This window comes from Myotis yumanensis, unplaced genomic scaffold, assembly GCF_028538775.1.
Source record: "Myotis yumanensis isolate MYYU_CA2020_CCGP unplaced genomic scaffold, mMyoYum1.0.hap1 SCAF_8, whole genome shotgun sequence".
Classification (NCBI taxonomy): domain Eukaryota; kingdom Metazoa; phylum Chordata; class Mammalia; order Chiroptera; family Vespertilionidae; genus Myotis; species Myotis yumanensis.
Genome location: NW_027223759.1, coordinates 85,335,134 through 85,360,114, shown reverse-complemented (window position 1 = coordinate 85,360,114; position 24,981 = coordinate 85,335,134). Strand labels below are relative to the sequence as shown.

Genomic DNA, 24,981 nt, shown 5'->3' with positions numbered 1-24,981 from the left:
TTAAGTGCTGCTTGTATGACACTGTGGGTCTGTGCCCTTGGAAAACTCAATCTCCTAAGGCAGTGGTCGGCAAACTCATTAGTCAGCAGGGCCAAATATCAACAGTGCAACGATTGAAATTTCTTTTGAGAGCCAAATTTTTTAAACTTAAACTGTACAGGTAGGTACACTGTTATTAACTTAATTAGGGTACTCCTAAGCTGGCCTTTGCTAAAAACGTCCTCAATCTGATTGAGGTAAGTTCGCTGAGGTCAACCCCTTCCAACTCTCCCATCCACACTCGTCTTGTATACTTGTTTCATCTACCTCCTTTCGTTCATCCTCTCTATGTGTCCACCCCCCACTTCTTCTAACGCCACTTCTTCAAAATAGACTCGCCCAGGCCGAAAACTGACTTCTGCGCATGGGCCACAAAGTTTCAATCGCACTGTACGTGAACGCCCACACGTGGTATTTTGTGGAAGAGCCACACTCAAGGGGCCAAAGAGCCGCATGTGGCTCACGAGCCGCAGTTTGCCGACCACTGTCCTAAGGAAAGACATTTTAGTACAATTTCTCGCAATGATAAATGTCAAGACCGCACAAGGCATAATGAAGCATAAGGAACTCTGGAAAAGAGAATCAGGAAAGGCTTGAACATTAAACAAGAGTTCACTCAGCGGGCGGGCATGAGAGAGGGGAGCTTCCCATGCATCAGAGAGAGCACAGGCAAAGCAACAAAGGCAGGAAGCATCAGAGGGACCAGGCACCAGAGTCCTGAAGCATGAGGTGCGGTGGGGAGGTGACTGGGTGATGGCTCTCAAAAGATATGACATGTTCATCTACAAATGGGCCTAAAATGCTATATTAAGAAATGTAGCCCTAACCTGTTTGGCTCAGCGGATAGAGTGTCAGCCTGCGGACTGAAGGGTCCCAGGTTCGATTCTGGTCAAGGGCATGTACCTTGGTTGCGGGCACATCCCCAGTGGGAGATGTGCAGGAGGCAGCTGATCAATGTTTCTCTCTCATCGATGTTTCTAACTCTCTATCCCTCTCCCTTCCTCTCTGTAAAAAAATCAATAAAATATTTTAAAAAAAAAAGAAAGAAATGTATCCTACCCCTGGCTGGTGTGCTCAGTGGTTAGAGCTTTGGCCTGCACACTGAAGGCTCATGGGTTTGACTCCCAGTCAAGGGCACATACCTGGATTGCAAGTTCGATCCCCAGCCAGGAGGCAACCAATGTCTCTCTCTCACATCAATGTCTCTCTCTCTCTCCTTCTCCCTCCCTTCTCCCTCCCTTTCACTCTCTCTAAAAGTCAATGGAAAAAATATCCTCAGGTGAGGATTAACAAAAACAAAACAAAAGCAGAAATGTATCCTAGAAAAAGTGAGGGGCCATTGCAAGGTGGGTCCTCTAGCCCAACTTAACTTGTAAGGCGTTGGATGGATAAGAATAAACACATACAGAGAAGGCACTCCCAACTAAGAATGGCTCAGCAGGGAGCTGGGAAATGCTTTTTAGGTAATGTTCTATGATACATTACTAGTAGATAATGCTCTCTACCATTTGGCATTAATTAAAATACCAGAACACATATTCGCTTGATAAGTAAAATTCTGAAAACAAATCACAGTATATAAACCACCAAGCAGAGTGTCAAGAGGAATGGGTGGTCTTAACTGAACCTTAGTCTCAGGCTAACCTAATCAGTAGTCTTTTTGTTTAACAAACTGGGAGAAAATGAATTGGTAGGTAGAGTCCAAATGCCACCTTGTCCGTATCACAGAGTCATCACGATAATCAAATGTGAATCTAAAAATGAAGAGAAAAACTCCTCCAGCCCCCTCATAAAATTCAAGTGTCCTGGGTGACGTGCACAAAAGCACATGGGACTATCAAACACCACACACATACAAAGACCTGCATTAAGCATGTATTCTCCAGATAGGATGGCTTGAAGGTCATCTGGATAGTATTAAGAGGTCATAATCGTTAACAGTGGAGTTTCCCAAAACAGTATCCATGCTCTTATTTTTGTTTTTTTAAATATATCTTTATTCTTGAGAGTATTACAGATGTCCCCCACCCCCTTTCTCTCCCTTTCCCTCCTCCACCCAGATCCCACCCCACCCCAGGCCTTCACCACTCTATTATCTGTGTCCATGGGTAATGCATATATGCATATAAGTTCTTTGGTTAATCTCTTCCCACCTCCCTTCCATCTGAGATTCATCAGTCTGTTCCATGTTTCCATGTCTCTGGTTCTATTTTATTGGTTTATTTTGTCCATTAGATTCCTTGTTCATTTATTTTGATTTTTTTGATTTTTTTAATATATCTTTTGTTGATAGTATTACAGATAGCTCCCATTTTTCTTGCCATTCCGCCCCCTCCTCCCATCCCTTAACCACTCTTCCAGGTCTTCAGTATCCTTACTATCCATGTCCATGGGCTATGCATATAAGCATATGTTATCTCTTCTCATCCCCCCACCCCCACCCCACACGAGGTATGTCTCTTTGTTCCATGCCTTCCTACGTCAGGTCTTATTCTGTTAGTCAATACATTTTGTTCACTAGATTCCACAATAAGTGAAATCATGTGATATTTGTCTTTCTCAGTTTGGCTATTTCACTTAGCATAATAGTCTCCAGGTCCATCCATGCTTTCCCAAAGAGTAAGAGATCCCTCTTTTTTACAGCTGCATGGTATTCCGTAGCGTAAATGTCCCCACAGCTTTTTTTATCCATTCATCTACTGATGGGCACTTGGGCTGTTTCCAAATCTTAGCTATTGTAAATAACGCTGCTATGAACATAGAGCTGATTGCTGTGGCTAGGATTCCAGTACTATGTTGAATAAGAGTGGTGAAAGCTGACATCCTTATCTTGTTCCTCTTACTAAGAGAAACGCTTTTAGTTTTTGCTCACTGAGTATTATGTTGGCTGTAGGTTTGTCATATATGGCCTTTATTATGTTGAGGTATGATCCCTCTATTCCCACTTTACTGAGAGGTTTTATCAAGAAAGGATGCTAAATTTAGTCAAATTCTTTTTCTGCATCTATTCATATGATCATGTGATTTTTATCTTTCAATTTGTTTATGTGATGTATCACATTTATTGATTTACAAATATTGTACCAGCCTTCTATTCCCAGAATAAATCCCACTTGATCATGATGTATGATCTTTTTAATATATTGCTGGATCTGATTTGCTAATAAATTGTTGAAGATTTTAGCATCTGTGTTCATAAGGGATATTAGGCTGTAGTTTTCTTTCTTTGTAGAGTCTTTATCTGGTTTTAGAATTAGGATAATGCTGGCTTCGTAAAAAGAGCTTGGAAGTGTTCCTTCCTCTTGAATGTTTTGGAATAGTTTAAGGAGGATAGGTGTTAGTGCTTCTTTGAATGTTTGGTAAAATTCACTGTAAATCCATCTGGTCCAGGAATTTTGTTAGCTGGAAGTTTGTAAATTACTGCTTCAATTTCATCAGTTGTTACTGGCCTACTCGGGTTTTCTGGTTCTTCCTGATTGAGTTTTGGAACATTGTATATTTCTAGGAATTTCACCCAGGTTGTCGTTTGTTGGCATATCGCTGTTCATAGTATGTGCTTACATTCCTTTGTGCTTCTGTGGTATCCATTGTTATATCGCCTCTTTCATTTCTGATTTTATTTATTTGGGTCCTTTCTATTTCTTGATGAGTCTGACTAGGGGTTCATCAATCTTATTTATCTTTTCAAAAACCAGCTCTTGGATTCATTGGTCTTTTGTACTGTATTTTTTGTCTCTTTGTTATTTATTTCACTCTGGTCTTTATTAATTCCTTCCTTGTACTTCCTCTGGGCATTTCTTGCTGTTCTCTCTCTAATTCATTTAGTTGTCGGGTTAGATAATTTATTTGTTCTTTTTCTTGTTTGTTAAGGTAGGCCTGTAGTGCTATGACCTTCCCTTTTCGGACTGCTTTCACCGTGTCCCAGAGGTTTGGGGTGGTTGTGTGTTCATTTTCATTTGTTTCCAGGAAGTTTTTAATTTCTTGCTTGATCTCATTGGTAACCCATTCATTGTTTAATAACATGCTATTTAGCCTTCATGTATTTGAGTGGTTTTGAGTTTTTTTATTGTAGTTGATTTTAACTTTATGCCATTGTAATCTGAGAAGATGCTTGGTATGATCTCAATCTTCTTAAATTTGTATGGATTTGTTTTGTGCCCTAACATGTGGTCTATCTTTGAGAATGTTTCATGTGGACTTGAGAAGAATGTATACTCTGTTGTTTGAGGATGAAATGTTCTGTAAATATCAGTTAGATCTATCTGATCTACTGTGTCATTTAAGGCCTGTTTCCTTGTTAATTTTTTGTCTGGAAGATCTATCCATTGATGTCAGTGGGATGTTGAAGTTCCTACTATGACTGTATTGCTGTCAATCTATCCCTAAAGTCCATCAAGAGTTTTTTAATGTACTTGGGTACTCCCATATTGGGTGCATGTATGTTTATAAGGGTTATATTTTCTGGTTGAATCATTCCCTTTAGTATTATGAAGTGGCCTTCTATGTCTATGGCCTTTGTTTTTAAGTCTATTTTGTCTGATACAAGTATTGCTACCCCAGTTTGTTTTTCCTCTCCATTTGCATGGAATATTTTTTCCCATCCCTTCACTCTCAGTCTGTGTGTATCTTTTGTTCTGAGGTGGGTCGCTTTAACATTTCTTGTATTGCTAGTTTGATGGTAATGTACACCTTTAACCTCTTTTTGTCTGAAAAGTTTTTTAATTCACCTTCAATTTTAAATGATAGCCTTTCTGGATATAGTAGTCTTGGATTTAGGCCTTGGGAAAGTGTAGAATTTTACCAAAAAATAGTACAAAATAATGAAGATTGAAAATGGTATGTTCACTTCAAGTAATGAAATAAATTTTTTTAAAGTGATTCTGTTTTGAAAATATATTGGATTTTCACAATTTAGAACAGAATAGGAATTCTAGAAACCAGAAAACAAGTTCTTAAAAATACTTTATTAAATACTATCAATACTTCAATTTTAAAACTAAATCAGGTGTGGAAGATTGTTAGTATACATTTGGAGCAACGTTTTGTAGTCCTAGCTTAAATCATCCATAAAAACAAATGAATAAGCCTTGTTACATCATGAGTTCCAGCTGAAATGCTTATTATTTCTGATGTATGCACTCATGGACTTACTACTTTAGTTTCCTGAGGATGGTTATGAATCTTTACATTGAGAAAAAAAAGTATAGATTGCTCATCTTCTCTTAACAAGACCTAGAAATTCAATTCAGGACAATGTTTTAAAGATTTGCTTGAACACTCCGAATCTTCCATTTTGTGTGAAGCATCTATGGCAAAATTCCCTATCTTCAGGCTCAGTGCTGTCCAACCACACTTCTACCACTGTCAGACAACGGGCGTATACTCCATACGCTTTTTTTATTTTTTGCCATAAATCACTAAAGCCTCTCTAAAATGCTCCCACTCTCCTCCAAAATAAAAAAAAAAAAAAGCAGAGCCTACTTACAGTCATAACACATTAAAAACAATTAATAGGCCATTTGGGCAAAAGTACATCTGGTAAAAATGAGTTTAAAAAAATATTTCACTAGAGAACACAATTTTTTCCAAATAGGAAATTTAAGAGACTGTCTGCACAGCATCCCTTTTCTAGAAACTGCTCCCCTCCGCCACCTTCATGGTTATTCCAGGAGAGGTGAGAGGTGAGGGGTGAGGGGAGTAAGACATGCCAGGTCAGTATGGGAGAAACTGGGTGGTCCAAAGGGGGCACTGGACCCAAGTCAGGTGTGGGCACCACAGAGAGGGCCAGGCCCACGGAGGCGAAGCTGGGAGAGGGAGCCCCCAGGCAGAAGACAGACAGCCGCTGACTCCTGCGGCCTTCAGACAGCGTGTGCCCCTTCGGAGAGGAGGGGCAGCTCCCCGGCCCCAGCTCATGGCTGGGATCTACCAGTGCCAGACTCCTGATTTTTTTCAGAGACGCCAGGAATTTGGACTTCTATGTGAAATCTCCCCTTTTAAAAGCTAATAACCAAATCAATTTCAGAAGCACTGTGAGCAAACAAAGCATGTCCACAGGCCGCTCATTTTTACAGGTTGGCAGCTATGGTGTTTTCTTGGCCCAAAGGTAAACGCTGAGCGGCAGCGAGGAGGAGGGACAGCATCAGCACATGAAGAGAAACAACGAATGGTCTTGGCAGCACTCAGGGGGCAGGGTCCTCGGCCCCTCCTTGGCTTGGTTTTTATTTCTCCTCTGAGCCAATGACATACACTGCTATCCCCCGAAAGTCACCCTTTGTGGCATGAGCTCACTTACCTCGAGTTTCTATCACTTCCAACTGACTGTACTTACGGCTTTGAAAGTATACATACAATTCAGTCCAGGGAGCCAGAGCCAGGCGGGGCCTGGGGGAAAATATGACACAAAGCACTTCCTTCTGAATAAATAAAGCTTGAACTCTACATATGGCAACTCCACTAAAGGGGTTTTCAGAGAATGCAAATATTCTTCCCCCTTGTATGGTTAGGACTCTCATCCACAATGAAAGAAACCCCAACTGAAAATAGTTTAAGCAAAAAAAGTTACTTATTGGCTCACACAACCACATGTCCCGTAACAAAGCTTACGTCAGGCACAAATGATGTCTCCAGAACCCAATTTTCTCTCCCTATCACAGTCCCCAAGCCTCCAACCTCATGGCACCTACTCTTACATCTCCCAACCCAAGCCTTTCGCAATCAACATTCGCAAACTTCAGTGTAACTCTCCCTAGAGCAGCGGTTCCCAGCGTGGGTCACATGCCCCACAGGGGGCAATTTGAGAATGAATTATTAACAGTGAATTTTTGGCATTTCTTATGGTTCTAGGGGCCTCATATACAGTATATAAATATATATTGTGACATATTTATGCATTTCAGTTCTCTATTATGTTTTGAAACTTTATTTGCTATTTTTTCATATCACTTCATATTATTATTTTTTAACAATTTCTTAGTGATTTCTTCCTCAGTACTTCAACTGTCCTTTTGTTCTTTTATTTTTCTCTTTCAAGGATGCCATGTTCTTTGGAAGCTTGTTTAGACCAAGTTAATGGCCTTTTAGGCTTCCTCCACATGAACAGGAGTTCACTTTGTGAATATTAAGAATTATATGTCACGGGGGGGAGGGGGGCATCAGGATTTCAGAGATGCTCGGGTGGGGCATGGCCAAGAACAGGCTGGGAACCACTGCCCTAGAGCCTTCCTGGACCTTGGCACCTCAGAAAGGCCCTGCACATCAGCCGCCACTTCAGCCCTTCTGCTTCCTTCACTGCAGATCACTTGCAATTCCTTTCTTTCTCTGCTTTCACTTACTTCCACTCCACCTCCATGAGGCAAGCACCAGGTCCACCTTTCCTTTCTGTAGGAATATTTCCCTTTATGATCATATGAATCATGCTGCAACCTAAATAACACAAATTCTACCCAAACTATGGTCATCATAAAATCTAGTATATAGTGTAAATTTAACACTTGGATTCATCCATATCTTATTTCCATTACTCACGGTCAAAAGCATAAAAAGTTTAAGGCACTATATCTTATTTCAAAAGCAAAGTTTGATAGGTAGATAACATTAATTTTTGTTGTTGTTGTTGTAAGTCCTCACCCAAGGATATTTTTTCCATTAATTTTTAGAGAGAGTGGGAGGGAGAGAGAGAAACATCGATGTGAGAGAGACACATCAATTGGTTGCCTCCCACATGTGCCCCAACCACAGCCAGGTATCAAACCTGTAACCCAGGTACGTGCCCTTGACCAGGAATTGAACCCATGACCCTTTGATGCACGGGCCGACGTTCTAACCACTGAACACACCAGCCAGGACTGATTTTTATTATTTTTTTTAGCTTTGAAAATTTGTCACTAAAGAATTTGAATCTCTTAATATTTATTGCTTAAATATTTATTTGAACTTACTATGAGGTTATCACTACTAGTTATGACACAGACCCTTAAAACAGAGATTACCAGACCATCAAGTAAAGTTAAGTTTATTTATTAAACAAGTCTCAGAGAAAACAAAACACTGTAGCCCTAGTGGTGAGGTATCTCAACATAATATGCAAAGTCCCCACAGTTTTATCAGAAAACTCTTTAAAAGTCAAAGCAACCTAGTTTTTATAAGAACCTATCACTTCCCCCACTGATTTAAATAAGGATTCTGACCAGGTGATGGCTATTAATGGACAGATTTCACTGACCATCTCATAAAGGAGCACAGGCCCTCGCGTGGAGAGCCGACCCGGCATGGCTAAGCGAGGGAACAGGGGCAAGTGGCGCCCAGCCCCTCAGCTCCTGCTGCGCGGCCACCCGCGAAGACTCTCCAATGGCTGGCCAACATCTCTAACAGACACGCGGCAGGCTGCTGCGGGACCTGCTCTGTTTGGCAAGTTGGTATATTTTCACTAACTGGGCATTCCAGTATGAACGTCCAGGCAAGAAATACTGAACTTATCCCAGTTCTCAGAGTTTCTCTCTGTACAACTCAGCCTTCCCCACACACTAACTTAAAGGAGGAGACTCCGTTACTCCCCTCTCGCAGCTGCTTTGCTGTTAGCATCAGGGAACAGAATATTTTCATCCTCTCATACAGGTATGACTCAGTTTCCATGCCTATCACAATAAGGAAGTTGAATGATCTAGGTTCCTCCCAAAACAACTTAAGTTAGTGACGCTGTACGCATAAGGAAATGTGTTTGATATTTCTGTTCTCTAAGGAACATTTCTTTATCTGATCTCCCACCAAAAGAAAAGAAAAAAACAAATTAACAAACTCAAAAGACAGACAAAACCCAGAAAGCTCTGAAGTTGCTGATCGCAAGCACCCTGCCTCTGGTTTGTACCTCTAGGAGGATGCTACTCCTGCTGCCAGGGCTGCCCTGCCTCCCGATGAAGGGCCCCCGTCATGTCACACTCAGCCGGGTGTTTCTCCCACCACCTTCCGAATCTCCCGGCACAGCTGCCTCTCCCAGGCTCTCCCTCCAGGCCCAGGCCCATCAGCACACCTATGACGCTCTCAGGTGGAGCAGAACTTCCTCCGAGATGCACCTGTCTCTCCACCACACTGGGAGCTGCCCATCCATCTTTAGTGCCCAATGTGCCTGGTACTTTGGAGGTGCCCAGTCCATGCTGCACAGAAACCCGAGTTCTCCATCTAGGCTGTGAGGCCGAGAGAGACAGGTGACAACTGGTAAACTCTGAAAAGTTAATGCACTTTTATGATGACTTTCCTCAACTACAAGCAACAAGAAATGGTGGGAGGGGATTTGCAAGCTGATATTCTCAAATGTATAGTTTTTCTGCAGTGACGTCCTTTCCCACCAGGCCCTCCTCCTCAATGGATCTGGGATCTCACTGGCCCTAGAGAGTTCTACCAACTTATACCAACTCCAGTTCCTCCCACCTGCAGAGCAGTATTGGGACATTAGAGCTACAGTGGGGCCTTGACTTACGAGTTTAATTCGTTCCATGACGGAGCTCGTAACTCAAATTACTCGTATGTCAAATCAATTGTGAACGAGTGAGACACGTGATGCTGGGCTGATGTTGTGGCGTTCACTGTGACGTTCGCTGCACCAACTAGCGGTGGGGTATCTGAAGCTGGCTCGTAACCCGAATTTTAGCTCACAACTCAAAGCAAAAAATCGGCCGAGAGACAGCTCGTATCTCGAAAAACTCGTTAGTCGGGACACTTGTAAGTCAAGGCCCCACTGTATTTCATCTCTCAACAGCTAAAGGCTGAATTTGGAACTAGCATACATGTCCCTGCTCCAAATTATTTATCCAAATAAAATCCTGCTTAAAGATGCACTACTCTTTCTACTGCTACTAGGATATCGCATGCACGCAGACAGAACTTGTATAACTTCAAGGGCACTTAACTAATTAATGGCAGGGCTAGGATCAGAACCCCAGCAGCCTGGCTCCAGAGTCCACACTCTGAGCCACGACACTAGGCTGCCCCCTCAGTGGACTGCAGTGGGGTGGAGAAGACCTTCAAACTTGGTGTGAAATACTGGAATTTCTATCAACGGATCAGAAAGCTCGTTACACATTTAAAAAATGCACAGGCAACTAGAGCACAAGTTTCAAAGCAAAGACCTGAGAGGAATTGTGTAACAAAAGGCAGTTATTATGTGCCCAGAATATGGAAACAGGAACTTGAATAGATATTGGTACACCCAAGTTCACAGCAGCATTACTCACAACAGTAGAAAGGCGGAAACAACCCAAGTGTCCACTGAGGATGGACGGAGAACAAACTGTGGTATGCCCACACCAGGGAACATCACTCAGTTTAAAAAGGAATGAAATGTTGACACATGCTCTAACGTGAATGTCTCCTGAAGACATTGTGCTAAGTGAAATAGCCAGACAGAAAGGGGCAAATACCATGTGATTTCACCTATATGAGGTCTTATAGTCAAATTCATAGAGATGGAAAGTAGAATAGTCATTGCCCAGGGCTAGAGGGAGGGGAGGATGTGGAGTTAGTGTTTAATGGGCACAGAGTTTCGGGATGAGATGATACAAAATGTTTTGGAGGTGGAGAGTGACTGTATAACAATGTGCATGTACTTAACGCCAGTGAACTAACTGTATACTTATACATGGTAAATACGGTAAATTCTGTTATATATATTATAACAATGTTTTAAAGTAGCTATACACCAACTACAGTGTGGGACTCAGGGTCTGGAGTCTGCTCTTGGGACAACTTGGTTAAGCTGCTTTTCCCAGCCTCAGTCTGAGCTACCTGTATCCTCAGGGTTACTGTGGAGGTGAAACAAGAAAACACCCATCATACACCTGGCTCTGAGGAAGCACCTACTGTTTTGTGAACATCACGCTGATACTTAGAAAGTCCTGAGAAAGAAACCGGAGCCCGGGCTCTGCTAACAAGGCAGGAGGGAGAGGCCGGGCCCGGGAGATTTCTCTGCCCTGACAGCCGGGGTGACCGCTTCCGAGCACCACACTGGGAGGCAGAGGCCTGGCTTCTGGACCTCACTCAGCCACTCACTCACTGGGCTGACTAGGCAGGTCACTTCAGCCCACGGGGCCTCGATTCTCCACCCGCAGGACAGGCACGTTTGCCCTGCCCGTCTCCCAGAGGACCCGGGGAGGAACAAATGGGAATGTGCTGCTAAGAACAAACTCACCTGAGTAAAGGTGAAGACCTAATTGGCTCTATTAAGATCCCACCTAACAACTAGAAGGGCACATGGAGGGACTGTACACATGGAAGGTTTTTACAGGCAGAAAGTGGGTGGGCAAGAAGTTAAAAGAGAGGATTATTCCAGCCAAGGTCACCTTCCCTTGGGGAAAATTAGGGGTCTTATCGGGCAGATGACGGGCAGATGACCTCACTAGTGCTGACCAGGGAATTCCAGATTGATTGGTCTAAAATTCCATTCCTGGGAGGGGCTGGAACTGTAGTTAGGTTAAGTATTAAGTCATCTCTTGTTCCTTTTTAATAATATTAAAGGCTTTGAGAGCCCTGAGAGCATTTTCAGTAGAGAAGTAAGAGGAGTATTAGCAGCAGCAGAGGTCCTTCAGACCCCCTTTCTTCCCTCTCACCCCAAAGACAGTACCACTCGCCCTCAGAGGCATTATTGATGGCATTTCCCCAGCAGGACCTGAAATTCTCTAACAGAAACTCTTTCATTCCATTCTCTTCACACTGTGTCAGTGGATGCGCCTTAGGGAGCCAGCGCTAGGAAACTGTCACCGACCCAGCCAAGCCTCGGAACCCACAGGCTAGGTCAGGGTCCACCATTCTAGGAGGCCGCACACTGCGGAGCCTCCCTCCACCGAGTCATCACCAGAAATGCAGGCGTCCCACTCTCCCCTCATTCAGAGAGAGATTTCCATACCCACGGAACCGCATCCACCCGAGGCGGCTAATCCCACTGCTGCCCAACCCTAAGTCCTTGGGAACACTAGCAAACTCTTCAAGACCCTCCACCTCTTCTAAGAATGTCCTCTACTTCTGGCTTTCCCTGCGGCTTTGGTGTGCACATCTTAAACTGTTTGTCCTCTCCTGCCATTGCCACAGGGCCAGGAGCGATGGGAGCCCTCCTCCTTTCTCACTGTCACTTCCAATTCAGTGCTTCTCAGTCCAATCATCTCCTTTCTTTTGCAAAAGCCCTGTATCCTTAGGGTTTGGTTAATACCCTTTTCCCCACCTTGCTGCTACCATCTGTGGACCTCCTGATATTTGCTTCTGGTTCACAGACTTCCTTTCTACCCAACTCCTGGCATCTTCCTCAGTGACTTCTATGTTCTAAAATCCTGGTCTCTCTTAAGTCCTTGATCTTCTCTTCTCCAGAAACTTTTTCCTTCGTTCTACCTAACTCTGCTAGGGGTATACCCTGAACTTCATCATCAGGGAGTTTCTTCCCCTAGCCCTCCAGCCTCAGCCACTTGCTCAAACACCTACCTGTCCTAATTCTCTGCCTTCTTCATACTTGCAAGCACCCACCTCCACACCTTTCTGTGCACCAGCTCCTTCTGGGCTTGACTTCTCTCCTTAAGCAGCTTCAACCCCACAGTCCTGCAAATACAGTCACCTCCCTTGCCCTTTCCCCACGCTTTTCAGCACCTGCGCCTGGGAAGCAACTGCTGTAGTGGGAAAGAAAATCATGCAGCCGGCCTTACGAAACTTCACATTAAATGCATTTATGGTTATAAACCAGAAATGAACATCCACTCAACACTTATCGAAATCTTACTGAGATTCTCCCCCACTCCCTCCCTACCCTCACTGTCCAGATATGACCTTACATCGTTTTTCCCAGACAGAAGCCTTTAAGCACGAACTCCCTCACTGCTCCTCCACCAAATCTACAAACCTACCAACATCCATGCCCACCTCCTCCTTGCCTCTGGCCACATGGAGAGCATGCTCCTGCTCTTAGCAAGGACCAACCCTCCACACAGGCTTTGGACTCTATGCGGCCACCACCCCCAAGCCCAAGTGCATCATTCCAGCCATTATCCTCTCTTCCTGCATCATTAGTCACTCTCTACCTCTCTACAGGATCATCCCCCAACAGCACACAGACTCCGCTATTTAATCTTCACCCTAAACACACACACACACACCTTTTTAATCCCTGCATGTCCCTCTAGCACAGTGGTTATCTATACCAAGGCTTCTCAAACTTTAATGTAGATACAGATGGCCTGAGAATCTTGTTCAAATGCATATTCTGAGTCAGTGGGTCAGGAGTGGAGCCTGAGATTGTGTGCTGCCAACCTACTCCAAGATGCTGCTGCTGGCCCACAGACCCGACTCAAGCAGCAAGACCGATTCCTTCCCCCGCTACTTCTAACCGGCCTTCCTCCCACAGCGTAACTTCATGGAAACTGGTCTGGTCAAACCGCCAATAAACTCTAAGTGCCATTGAAAACGCTTCTTTCTCCTTTTCCATATCCCCGCCCCGCCCCGCCCCCTCCTCCTTTTAAAAAAGAACATGTAGCAAGTGTGATCAAACTTTGCCTGGAAAGGTTAAGGCCCCTAGCAGGCCAATTCAAAGATCCCTCTGGGCCTCTCCCTCCAAGTCTGCCTCTGTAGCACATTCCCCGCCAGTGCCGTTCTTCCTCCAGCAGCTCTTTTTCTGTATCGTCTGCCAGGTCTCTTCCTCCACCGGGCTTCTAACATCATATACCCCCACTCAATGGTCTCATCCATACCAGCGATTTTATATGCAGCTCCCAAAGTTTTCAAATACAGCCCAGGTCACTCTTCTGACCTCCAGACTCATTCCTGCTGCCTAATTGCCACCTCTCCCCACATGGGTATCTGGCAAGAATCTCACACTTACCATTCCTATAGCAGAACTCTTGATTCTTCCCCCCCTTAAATATACACCTTCTCCACTAATCCTCATCCAGCAGTTACTAGAGTAACTAGTCATATAGGAGGCCTTACTAAAAGACAAGAGCCTGGGAGTCATCTTTGATTCCCTTTGCCTCTAACCAAACTCAATTCATGACCAATTCTGAGGCAGGATAGTAAGACACTAGGAAAATTCCTTGGCAAATGGAATGGGGAAACTGAGACAGTAGTTAAATGGTCTAGCAATTTACAGCCAGGTACTAAAGCATAAGATCTTATCTTCCCTAAGGAGGATACTTAGAGCAAATGGCTTACACATCCCAGACCCTACAGCTGACGTACTTTGAAGGTGATACTGACCAGAGAATAACCCAGACATCATTATTTTGAAGCATCAGCATATGAAAGGACACACCTGGGAAGCCAATGAATATTCTATTGAGATCCTCCCCTGAGACCTCCCCTAACATTCCTGACTTTAGAAAACAGATAAAAACTCTTAAGACCAAGGACCCAGTGCTCATGCACCTGTGCCTTTCCCCCTTATTTCCTCAGGCACATATCTTTGCTTTCTTTCTCCTAAGCTCTAAGGCAGCGGTTCTCAACCTTCCTCATGCCGAGACCCTTTAATACAGTTCCTCATGTTGTGGTGACCCCCAACCATAACATTATTTTCGTTGCTACTTAATAACTGTAATGTTGATACTGTTATGGATCGTAATGTAAATATCTGATATGCAGGATGTATTTTCATTGTTACAAATTGAACATAATTAAAGCATAGTGATTAATCACAAAAATAATATGTAATTATATATGTGTTTTCCGATGGTCTTAGGTGACCCCTGTGAAAGGGTCATTCGACCCCCAAAGGGGTCGCGACCCACAGGTTGAGAACCGCTGCTCTGAGGGTTCCCACTAGACTAAACCAGAGGTGTAGTGGGCAACAGGCAGTGGCAGCTTGTCCCAGGTTAACCCCCTGAATCTGTCTCCAAGGGCCCTCCTTTTGCCTCTGTAACTTGTTTCCTGAGTCCATGAAACCCAGCTGGCTCACTTCTTCTGCCTCTGTGACTTTCTTCCTAAAGATCACTCCTGTTTCTGTAATCTTGCCTCTTCTATCTTAAGCCTTTCCTCTGTCTTACTGTCCAGCTTTAATAAACGTAGTGTCAAAATCACCTGGACTCGAATAGTGACATCCTTCCTGCACTAAGTCAGTAATTCACACGTTCCAGACCATGCCGGGGCATACCCCCCTCAGCCCCAGTCTCTTTCCAGTGCAATTCTACTGATTCCATCTCCAAAACACTTTTTAAATCCATCTCCTCTGCTACACCGGAGTCCCAGCCACCAACCCCTGAACAGCCATAACTCCCTGATTGACTTCTCAGGGCCACGTCAGCTTCTCTTCCATCTGTTCTTCACAGAGCCCTGACTGTGAACTTTCTAAAAATGCAAATGAAAGCATGCTGCTCTGGCCGGGGGCTCAGTGGTTGGAGCATCGTCCTATACACCAAAAGCTGTGGGTTCGATTCCCAATCAGGGCACATACCTAGGTTGTGGGCTCAATCACAGATAGGGAGGCCACCAATTGATGTTTCTCACGTTGATGTTGATGTTTGTTTCTCTCTCTCTCTCTCTCTCTCTCTCATCCATATCCTCAGGTGAGGATTTTTTAAAAAGTATGCTTAAAGCCTGCAAATGGCTCACCATGAGTAAAATCCAAACCCTCTATTCACCATGACCTATAAGACCCTACACCAAGCAAACTCCAGGCCCGCGGGCCACATGCGGCCCACAATGAATATTTTTGTGCCCAGCCAATATAACAGCATGTAAGAAACGTTTTAATAAAAATTTTGTAACTTAATTTTTACAATATTGTTATACATAATGATTGATTACTATAATCGTGTTGCATTCATTTCTCTTACGCGCCTTATGCGCCTCACACACAGGCACACCATTTCTCTCCACTAATACCAGCAGCGAATATTTTAGCAGCCGAATGCCACGTCATTAGTCTTGTACCGACTTGTTTGGTGTATGCAACAGGAAATATTTCACTTTCAGAGGACAAGAAAAATAGGTTTATTTGCATTACACTTATTAATCTGTGCAGTTATTCAGTGTCTGGTAAGTTAATGTTCAAGAAAAAATATTATTAAAATGTTCTATTATTTTATGTTGATGATTACTTTTATTTCAGCCCTTTGTATTCAGCATGTCTCTATTGAAATAAACCTACATTTCTTTGAAAATTGAAGCTTTCATTTTTTTGCGGCCCACGTACACTTGAACCTTGCTTATTTGGCCCGTGTCAGCCTTTGAGTTGGACATGCTTGCCGTACAGCCACCATTCTCTAGCCAGCTTTGTCTTCTTCCAGCTCCGTGGGTATGCCAAGCACTCCGATCCCTTTCACGGGCTCTGCTCTCTTGCCTGTGGGAAGACCTGAAGCAAGAGGAAGCAAGGTGCCATCAAGAAACTGAAAAAAGTTTTGTGTGGTTGCCTGGAGCAGAAGAAAAAAGGCAGAATATGGTATGAGATGAAACTAGAGGAAAGTAAGGGTGAGGTCATTACCACCCAGTAAGTCCTGTAGTTTAGGGGTTTTAGCCATTTTACTGAGAGCACTGGAGAGCCACTGAAGTGTTTCAAGCAAATAAGTGGCATAATTAGGCTTCCATGTTGAGAAGACCATTCTAAATATAGTGTGAAAAACAGAGAGGCCTCGAGCAGATGTGGGAGATGCAGCAGGCCAGGCCAGAGGCAAGGGTGGCCCAGGATGACAGCGGACAGGGAACCTACCTAGACTTTTACGCTATTTAGGAGGCTGCAATAGTGTTATTTATAAGAAATATATTTGATCTTGGGCCACAGCTCCTGGCTCGCAGCTCCCCAAGCCCCTGGAACGCCCTGAGTGATGAGAGCAGTGGGAGCATCTCTGGTTCTAATACTTAGTGTCTCCTCCTCCCTCAGTTCCTGAAAAGGCCTGAGTCATAAAAATGAGATGGTCTCATTATTCATAACAGGCCCCTTCCCACAACTGGGTTTGCTGTGCTAATGAGTGACGTTTGGAAAGCACCTAAGGGGGCTGGTGGGCCCTTGAACTGCTCCCCGATTCCTGGGGAGCAGGAGGCCGGGGTTGAATCAGTCACCAGCGGCCAATGATTCCTTCAGGCAGGACTGTGCGATAAAGCCTCCATGAGAGCCCACCCGTGGGCTTCGGAGAGTTTGCAGGCTGGGGACCCAGAACGCTTCCTCGGGCCGCCACCTGGGCCCTGCTCCTCGAGGACAGAGCCCCTTTGTGGAGACCTCACCCTATGCATCTCTTCTTCTGCTATTGATTCATATTATATCCTTTGCCATGAATTGGTAATCTAGTGAGTAAACCAGTTTCCTGACTTCTGTGAGCTGCTCTAGCAAATTAACGGAACCCAGGGAAGGAGCTGTGAGAACCTCTGATTTATAGCCAGTCGTGGGTCAGGAAGTTCAGGTAACAACCTGAGCTGGAGACCGGCATCTGAGAGCCAAGGAAGGGGCCATGGGAACCTCCAATCAGTAGCCAGTTGGTCAAAAGCACAGTAACAACCTGAGCTTACTAGTATAACTGGTATCTGAAGTGGAGGGCAGTCTTATGGGACTGAGCCCTTAACCTGCAGAATACGATGATGTCTCTTGATAGACAGTGTCAGAATTTAGTTAAATTGTAGACACCCCGCTGGTGTCTGAGAATTACTTGGTGGTGTGGAGAACCCCATCCCATATATAAACACATATCACATTGGAATTGAATATAAAACCCTTTTCGAAGTTTTTAAAAATGTGGCAGAACTTACTGAATATAATTTGAGATTTTTTTAAAAGGCTTACTATGCAAATAGAAGCACATTAGCTAAAACCCTCTCCTAATAACAGGATCAGCTAGTCTACAATAAATGACTGCCCACCAACCCTTTCCTGGTTTTTTTAGGGGGGAGGGGAGAGGAAGGAAGGGGATGAGGGGAGAGGAAGGATGAAAGAAAAGAAAGATATGAGATCATAAATTAGGGCAGTGAACGGGAAAAGGGCCACAAACCGGAAGAAAGGAAATCCATTTTGCTGACGTTTCAAGTCTTCAACTGGGTCAGAATGAACAAAAATGATTCTCAGACTTCATTATCTGACGTTACAGTTTAATATCACTTATGAGCTCTTGTTATAAACATGCTGGATTCAAAGGATATTTGTTACATGAAAATATTAGACCCACAGCATTTTTAAAGGTGGAAGAAACTGAGAGGTCATTTAATGAGGCTTCAGGCTCAGGATTCCTGAACTCTTCTTTCTAGCTACAGATACTTCAGCAAGAGTTCATCTAGAGCAGGGGTGAGCAAACTTTTTGACTCGAGGGCCACAATGGGTTCTTAAACTGGACCGGAGGGCCGGAACAAAAGCATGGATGGAGTGTTTGTGTGAACTAATATAAATTCAAAGTAAACATCATTACATAAAAGGGTACGGTCTTTTTTTTTTTTTTTTTAGTTTTATTCATTTCAAACGGGCCGGATCTGGCCCACGGGCAAAACGGCTGATCTAGAAGCTGAAAGAATGAAGCCCTTCTATTCATGTGGATAATTAAAATGTATCAGGATTTCAAAAGAGAAATTAAGAATTGCTAAACAAATAAATATTTATTGTCCAAAGATTTAAAATAACTGGGGGTGGGGGTGGGGATGGTTGATTTAGGTTCACCAAGATTTTTTTCAGTTACTTTGCCAGTGAGTTTTATTTTTAAAAAATATACAAATGGCCCAGCCAGCATGGCTCAGTGGTCGAGCATCAACCTATGAACCAGGAGGTCACAGTTCGATTCCCAGTCGGACACATGCCCGGGCTGCAGGCTCCAACCCCAGTGTGGGGTGTGCAGGAGGCAACCGATCAATGATTCTCTCTCATCATGATATTTCTGTCTCTCTCTCCCTCTCCCTTCCTCTCTGAAATCAATAAAAATATTTTTTTTTTAAATACACAGAGGCACGGATGATTAATGACTAAGTTTAAGCTGCTCATCAAGGAGATCATTTTGGCAATAATTTTTTACCAATTTGTTTTAGGATATGAAAAAAACTCAGCTGTTCCATTTGGTCAAAGGACGAGCAAGATTTAAATTTCTAATTTCCTAACTTACTGCATATTTGGCTAATTAATGCTAGCATCTGACAGTAAAGAACTAGAGAAATAACAAAGTTTCCTGTGTAAAATTAAAAGTTTCTAAAATAGTAAAAATCCCAGCTGTATTTTCATCTCCTACAGTACATACTTTAATAAGCTTATGAAACAAAGATATTCTCAATAATATCTGGTCTAAACAACCTTAAAAAAGAAATTGTGGGAGCTAGCATCCAAGAATGCCAGTGGTCCTCATGCTCCCCTCCCACTTGTACCAGGTTTGGTCTACGTGCCAGTAAAAGTTATGGTACATCAACTTCCAAGATTAGATACCAAGAGACAGAAGTTTCCATCTTAATTATCCTCTCTCTTTCTCTCTGTCTCTCTCTCTCTGATCACTTGCTCTGGGGAAAAAGTTAGCTGCCATGTTGTAGAGCAAGCATGTCAAACTCAAAGGCTAACATGGGCCAAATAAGCAAGGTTTGAGTTTATGTGGGCCACAAAAAAACAAAAGCTTCAATTTTCATAGAAACGTATGTTTATTTCAATAGAGACATGCTGAATACAAAGGGCTGAAATAAATGATTCATCGTTAACATAATAGAACATTTTAATAAAAATTAATATTTTTTCTTGAACATTAACTTACCAGACACTGAATAACTGCACAATAAGCATAATGCAAGTAAACCTATTTTTCTTGTTCTCCGAAAGCAAAATATTTCCCGTTGCGCACACCAAATAAGTCAGTACAAGACTAATGACGTGGCCATTGGCTGCTAAAATATTCGCTGCTGGTATTAGTGGAGAAAAATGGTGCGCCTGTGAGTAAGGCACATAAGGGAAATGAGTGCAACACAATTACAGTAATCGGTCATTAGCAAACATTGTAGTTCATTATTAATAATTATGTATAATGGCGAGCATGATGCTAAGCGAAATAAGTCAGTTAGAGAAAGATAAATATCACATGATCTCACTCATTTGTGGAATATAATGAACAACATAAACTGATGAACAAAAACAGATACAGAAACAGAGAAGCTCAATCAGACTGTCAAACCTCAGAGGGAAGGCAGGGGAGGGTGGGGGTGGGGGAAGGGGGAGAGATCAACCAAAGGCCTTGTATGCAAGCATATAGGCCAGTGATGGCGAACCTTTTGAGCTCGGCATGTCAGCATTTTGAAAAACTCTAACTTAACTCTGGTGCCGTGTCACATATAGAAATTGTTTGATATTTGCAACCATAGTAAAACAAAGACTTTTATTTTTGATATTTATTTTATATATTTAAATGCCATTTAACAAAAAAAAATTAACCAAAAAAATGAGTTCGTGTGTCACCTCTGACACGCGTGTCATAGGTTCGCCATCACTGATATAGGCCTAACCAATGCATATAGACACCAGAGGGTGAGGGCATGAGTGAGTGTGTGTGTGTTGGGGGGGGGGGGGGGGGCGGAAAGGGGGAATAAGGACACATATGTAATACATAATAATTTTTTTAAAAAGAGTTCAATTTCACCAAAAAATAAAAAAATAATTACGTATAACAGGATATTGTAAAAATTAACTTACGAAATTTTTATTAAAACATTTCTTACATATCAATATATTGGCTGGGCTGCAAAAGCATTCCTTGTGGGCCGCATGCAGCCCACAGACCAAGAGTTTGACATGCTTGTTGTGGAGAGTCCTGCGGAGAGGCCCGCCGGTGAGGAACCGAGGCCTCCGGCAGAGAGCCATGTGAGTGAGCCGCCTCGGAAGCCGATTCTCCAGCCGTCAAACCTTCAGATGGCTCCAACCTCTAGAGCAGGGGTCCTCAAACTTTTTAAACAGGGGGCCAGTTCACTGTCCCTCAGACCGCTGGAGGGCCGGACTATAGTTTAAAAAAAACTATGAACAAATCCTATGCGCCGAAACCGGTTTGGCTCAGTGGATAGAGCGTCGGCCTGTGGACTGAAGGGTCCCAGGTTCGATTCCGGTCAAGGGCATGTACCTGGGTTGCGGGCACATCTCCAGTGGGAGATGTGCAGGAGGCAGCTGGTCGATGTTTCTCTCTCATCGATGTTTCTAACTCTCTATCTCTCTCCCTTCCTCTCTGTAAAAAATCAATAAAATATATTTATAAAAAAAAAAAAAAAAAAAAAAAAATCCTATGCACACTGCACATATCTTATTTTGAAGTAAAAAAAAAAAACAAAACGGGAACAAATACAATATTTGTATTTGCATGTGGCCCGAGGGCCGTAGTTTGAGGACCCCTGCTCTAGAGAGACCCTGAGCAGAAGCACCCAACCAAGCCCTCCCAGACTGCAGAACTTCAGAAACGGTGAGATAATAAATGTCTGTTGTTTTAAGCTACAAAGTTTGGGATAATTTATGACACAGTAATAGAAGATTCATTCAAAAGACAAACTTTAAGGGATCAAACAACTATATTTCCTTTAACTCATGCCATATGCTAAGTAGAAGCACATAACTATTTTAATTTGGGTCAGACCTTAGTATTTTCTGTCAAGTCCCAATCTAGTGGACCTAAAAGATGCTATATATAAGTTGCCCACAAAACAATAACAAAAACAACAATTACAATAATATATTAGTAATTAATTAATAGCACCTTTTGCTGAATTTAGATTTCAATGACTAAAAAAGCAAGAAATCCTTAAAGATTTGTCTACAACCATAACAGAGATCACTCAGGAAACTTATAAACAGTTACTTTTTGTAAAAGTAACATAAACTTGGAATTGAGACCTGGCTGGCATTTTGTAGTTGCTGTAGTAACCACATACTTGGTGGTTTTGATACTCAGCTTCCACTCTCACCCAACCAAAATCTCATACACCCTCTGGCCTACTGGCCCCTCTACTTTCAAAACACCTGAGAACATACACATATACATCCATACTTGTATTCCTAAGTTCCAAAAGAACTGAAGAGCTAAAGGAGACGGCTCAAGGTCAAATATTATCTCCAAGGCCAGATATTTATCTGGTATTGGATAGATCTGTGGGTCTGTGCCAAGCAGGGAGCTGATGCTCAATAAACATTAGCTCCCCTCTTCCCCCTTCCGCACCCCACCCCCCTCCACCTGGGTTCCATTTTCTCTAGTACTCTGGCTTTCTGATTCAAACTTATTGTCAGCCACATGAATTCACTTAAAAAAAAAAAAAAAGACAAATCCAGGTGTCTTGCATATCTAAGAGCAGGAGCTGTTTGTTTAAAACAGTGGTTCTCAACCTTGGCTGCACATTAGAATCACCTGGGAATCTTTTTAAAATCCTGATTTCTGGGCCTCATCCTCCGGAAATTCTGTTTCTTTGTTACTAACGTTGTGGCCCCACCTCATAACAAAGAAACAGAATTTCCGGAGGATGAGGCCCAGAAATCAGGATTTTAAAAAGATTCCCAGCTGATTATAATGTGCAGCCAAGGTTGAGAACCACTGGTTTAGAAGTATTTGGAGCCAGTGAAAAGTGGGACTCGTGCACATCTTGAGACAAATACACTGGAAATGTCAGAAGAGTCCACCAAGATCTCTTCCAACACAGTAGTTGTGCGTTGTTATATTGTCTCCTAATTTAGCTTTCAGAAAAGGTTGCCAATGACGTTCCCAAATTCGATATGCAGAAAGATGTTGTGGGGTTGGGTGATGTGGCACAAAGGATGATCTCAACTCTGGTTTAAAAATTTCCAGTCTCAAGCCATCTTCAGCCGAGGCAAGAGCCGTGAAGAATTACGGCAAGGATTTAAACCTTTCTCACTTCTTCCACCTTCTACCAAGCCCCGTTTAGATCCTGTTCTTGCTTTCCTATCTCCATGTGTCTAGGTCCCATATTCCCACTTATTTCCACATGAAATCCCGAGAAAGGTTCTACTCCTCAGGCATAGGGGAACCTTGCTGAGGTCTCACATAACAGTACCCACTTTCCAAAGATAAAGTGAACAGAAACAGAAGGAAGGGCCCAGTTGTGGTCAGAAGAAAGTAGACGAGCTGACGGGACTAAAACCCACACACGAGATGTAGTACATCGCTGGCCTTACTCCCATCCCTACCTCCATCCCACCCCCGCTCCCACACACACCTGCAACAGTCCTGACTTCATTGAACCCTGGCAAGTAGGACATTACCACCTTTTTACAGCGGTGGGCTCCGCTGAAAGCCACACTCACGCTCACACCACTCATAGATTCAGAACCAGCATCAAACCTAGGTCTTCACACCCTGCCCTCCAATTCTTCCCAACAGTCAATGCTGCCGCTCACAGCCATCCCGTTTCTGGGACCTTTGATATTCTAATTCTGCTGCTCCAGACCCGCTCTTAACCTGCTGCAAGCTTTGCCATCCAAGAATCTTGCTGCTCGGCTTAGAACAGGGCTCACTTACGCATCTAAAAGATACGCTGTCCCTCTGATAGATCACCCGTGCCCACCGCCCATGCCCAAAACTTAAAGAGAAATGAGGTTAGGAAACCAGGACAGAGTAGCAAGTTCAGCGCCACAGGGGCTGAAATCAAGGCACAGATGACTCAAGTCCATCAGTCAAGCCTCTTCCACCGGCAATTCTAAGTCAGTCCGCCAAACAGCTTCTCCCCCGAGGACTCTCCTGATAGCAACATCCCAGCTACAGCGTTTCCCGGATTCACCTGAAATTCGCACTGGAAGGACGCCGCTCCAGCCAGCAGCCTGGGCGGCTACCTCGGCCACCCGCAGTCCCGGACCAGGCAGGCGGATGGACTTACAGACCCACTCGCAGTCCCGGACCCCGGCAGGCGGATGGACTGACAGACCCACCGGAGGGCAGGAGCGGGTGCTCAGTCCGCGGTGCTCCTTCCTATGGGAGGCCACGTTCAGAAAGAACGAGCCAGCCCTCATCAGAAACTAAGGGGGCAGGGGCCTGGGCGTGGGGGGGGGGGGGGGCGCAAGGAAACAGCTTCACCTCATTTTCAAGGCAGGACCAAAATCAGACCAAGCAACTTCTGGAGCGTGGCCCCTGTTGAGTCCAAGTGGAAGTTCTGAAGGCGCTTACAAGTTTTTGCAACACTTTAGCTCTTCCCCTGCCCACGGCGGCAACCACGGGACTGAGGAAGTGGACGTCCTCGGGCTGGAGGCCCCGAAGGGCAGGAAGTGGAAGTAGAGGCCATTTGTGGGAAAGAGAAGGAGCGGCGAAAAGCGAGAGGCCGGGGCGCCGCCCCCATCGCCTCTGCTCCGAGCCGGGCTAGGCGGCCCGCAGGCTTTCTCCGGGGACCTGCCCGGGCCACGGCTCCCGTGTCGCCCTCCGCCGGCCTCGAGCGCGACGTGTCCGACCGCCCGCCACAGCCCTGCGCGGGGAGCGCGGGGGCAGGAGGCCACCGAGCGCCGGGCGGTGCACCCCACTTCCTCAGCCCGCGCCCCAGACCGCCCCGCGGGGGTCCCGCCCGGCCGAGCAGTCTCACCTGGGACACGTCCCGCGCCGCCTCGGCCTTGCGCGACCCGCACGCCGCTCTTAAGCCCGCCCCGCCCTCTCCTGGGCCTCCTCCCCGGCCGGACCCCAGCAGTCCCCAGCCGATTTGTCATTGAGCTGCCGGGTCGCTTCCCCACCCCTGAGCGCGCCCCCGGCGTCGCCCCGGCAACCCCGCCTCTCGGGAGCGCGCCCTCCCTTCCTCCCCGACTCCTGAAGACCACGCCCACTGGGCGCCTATTAGCCAATCTGAAGAGGATCTGCCAAGCCTCGGGAGGCTGAGGGCTACGCTTGGCCAATGATGAGCCGCCTCAGGCGGGAGGGGCGGGATCGGCACGCCGGCCCCGCCCCCTCCATTTCCTCCTCTGGTCGCCGGGCGCGCTGCACGTGACCGATGCTGCAGTGGAGAGTGTGGACCCGGTCTGGGATGCTTGCGTGGGCGTGGGCGGGGGCGGGCGGAGGGTGCCCCCCTAGTGGACTGAGGTGAGGG

The 24,981-nt window shown here is 44.7% G+C and overlaps 1 protein-coding gene across 1 annotated transcript in view; it reads right to left on the bottom strand.

Moving 5' to 3' along the window:
- The window catches only part of RALB (RAS like proto-oncogene B), a 44,139-nt gene extending 19,530 nt beyond the window's left edge, over window positions 1-24,609 (bottom strand). The window contains exon 1 of the mRNA XM_070423150.1: window positions 24,487-24,609. The gene's annotated coding sequence lies outside the window, so the exon portion shown is untranslated. The remainder of the gene's footprint in view (window positions 1-24,486) is intronic.
- Between the last annotated feature and the right edge of the window lie 372 nt (window positions 24,610-24,981).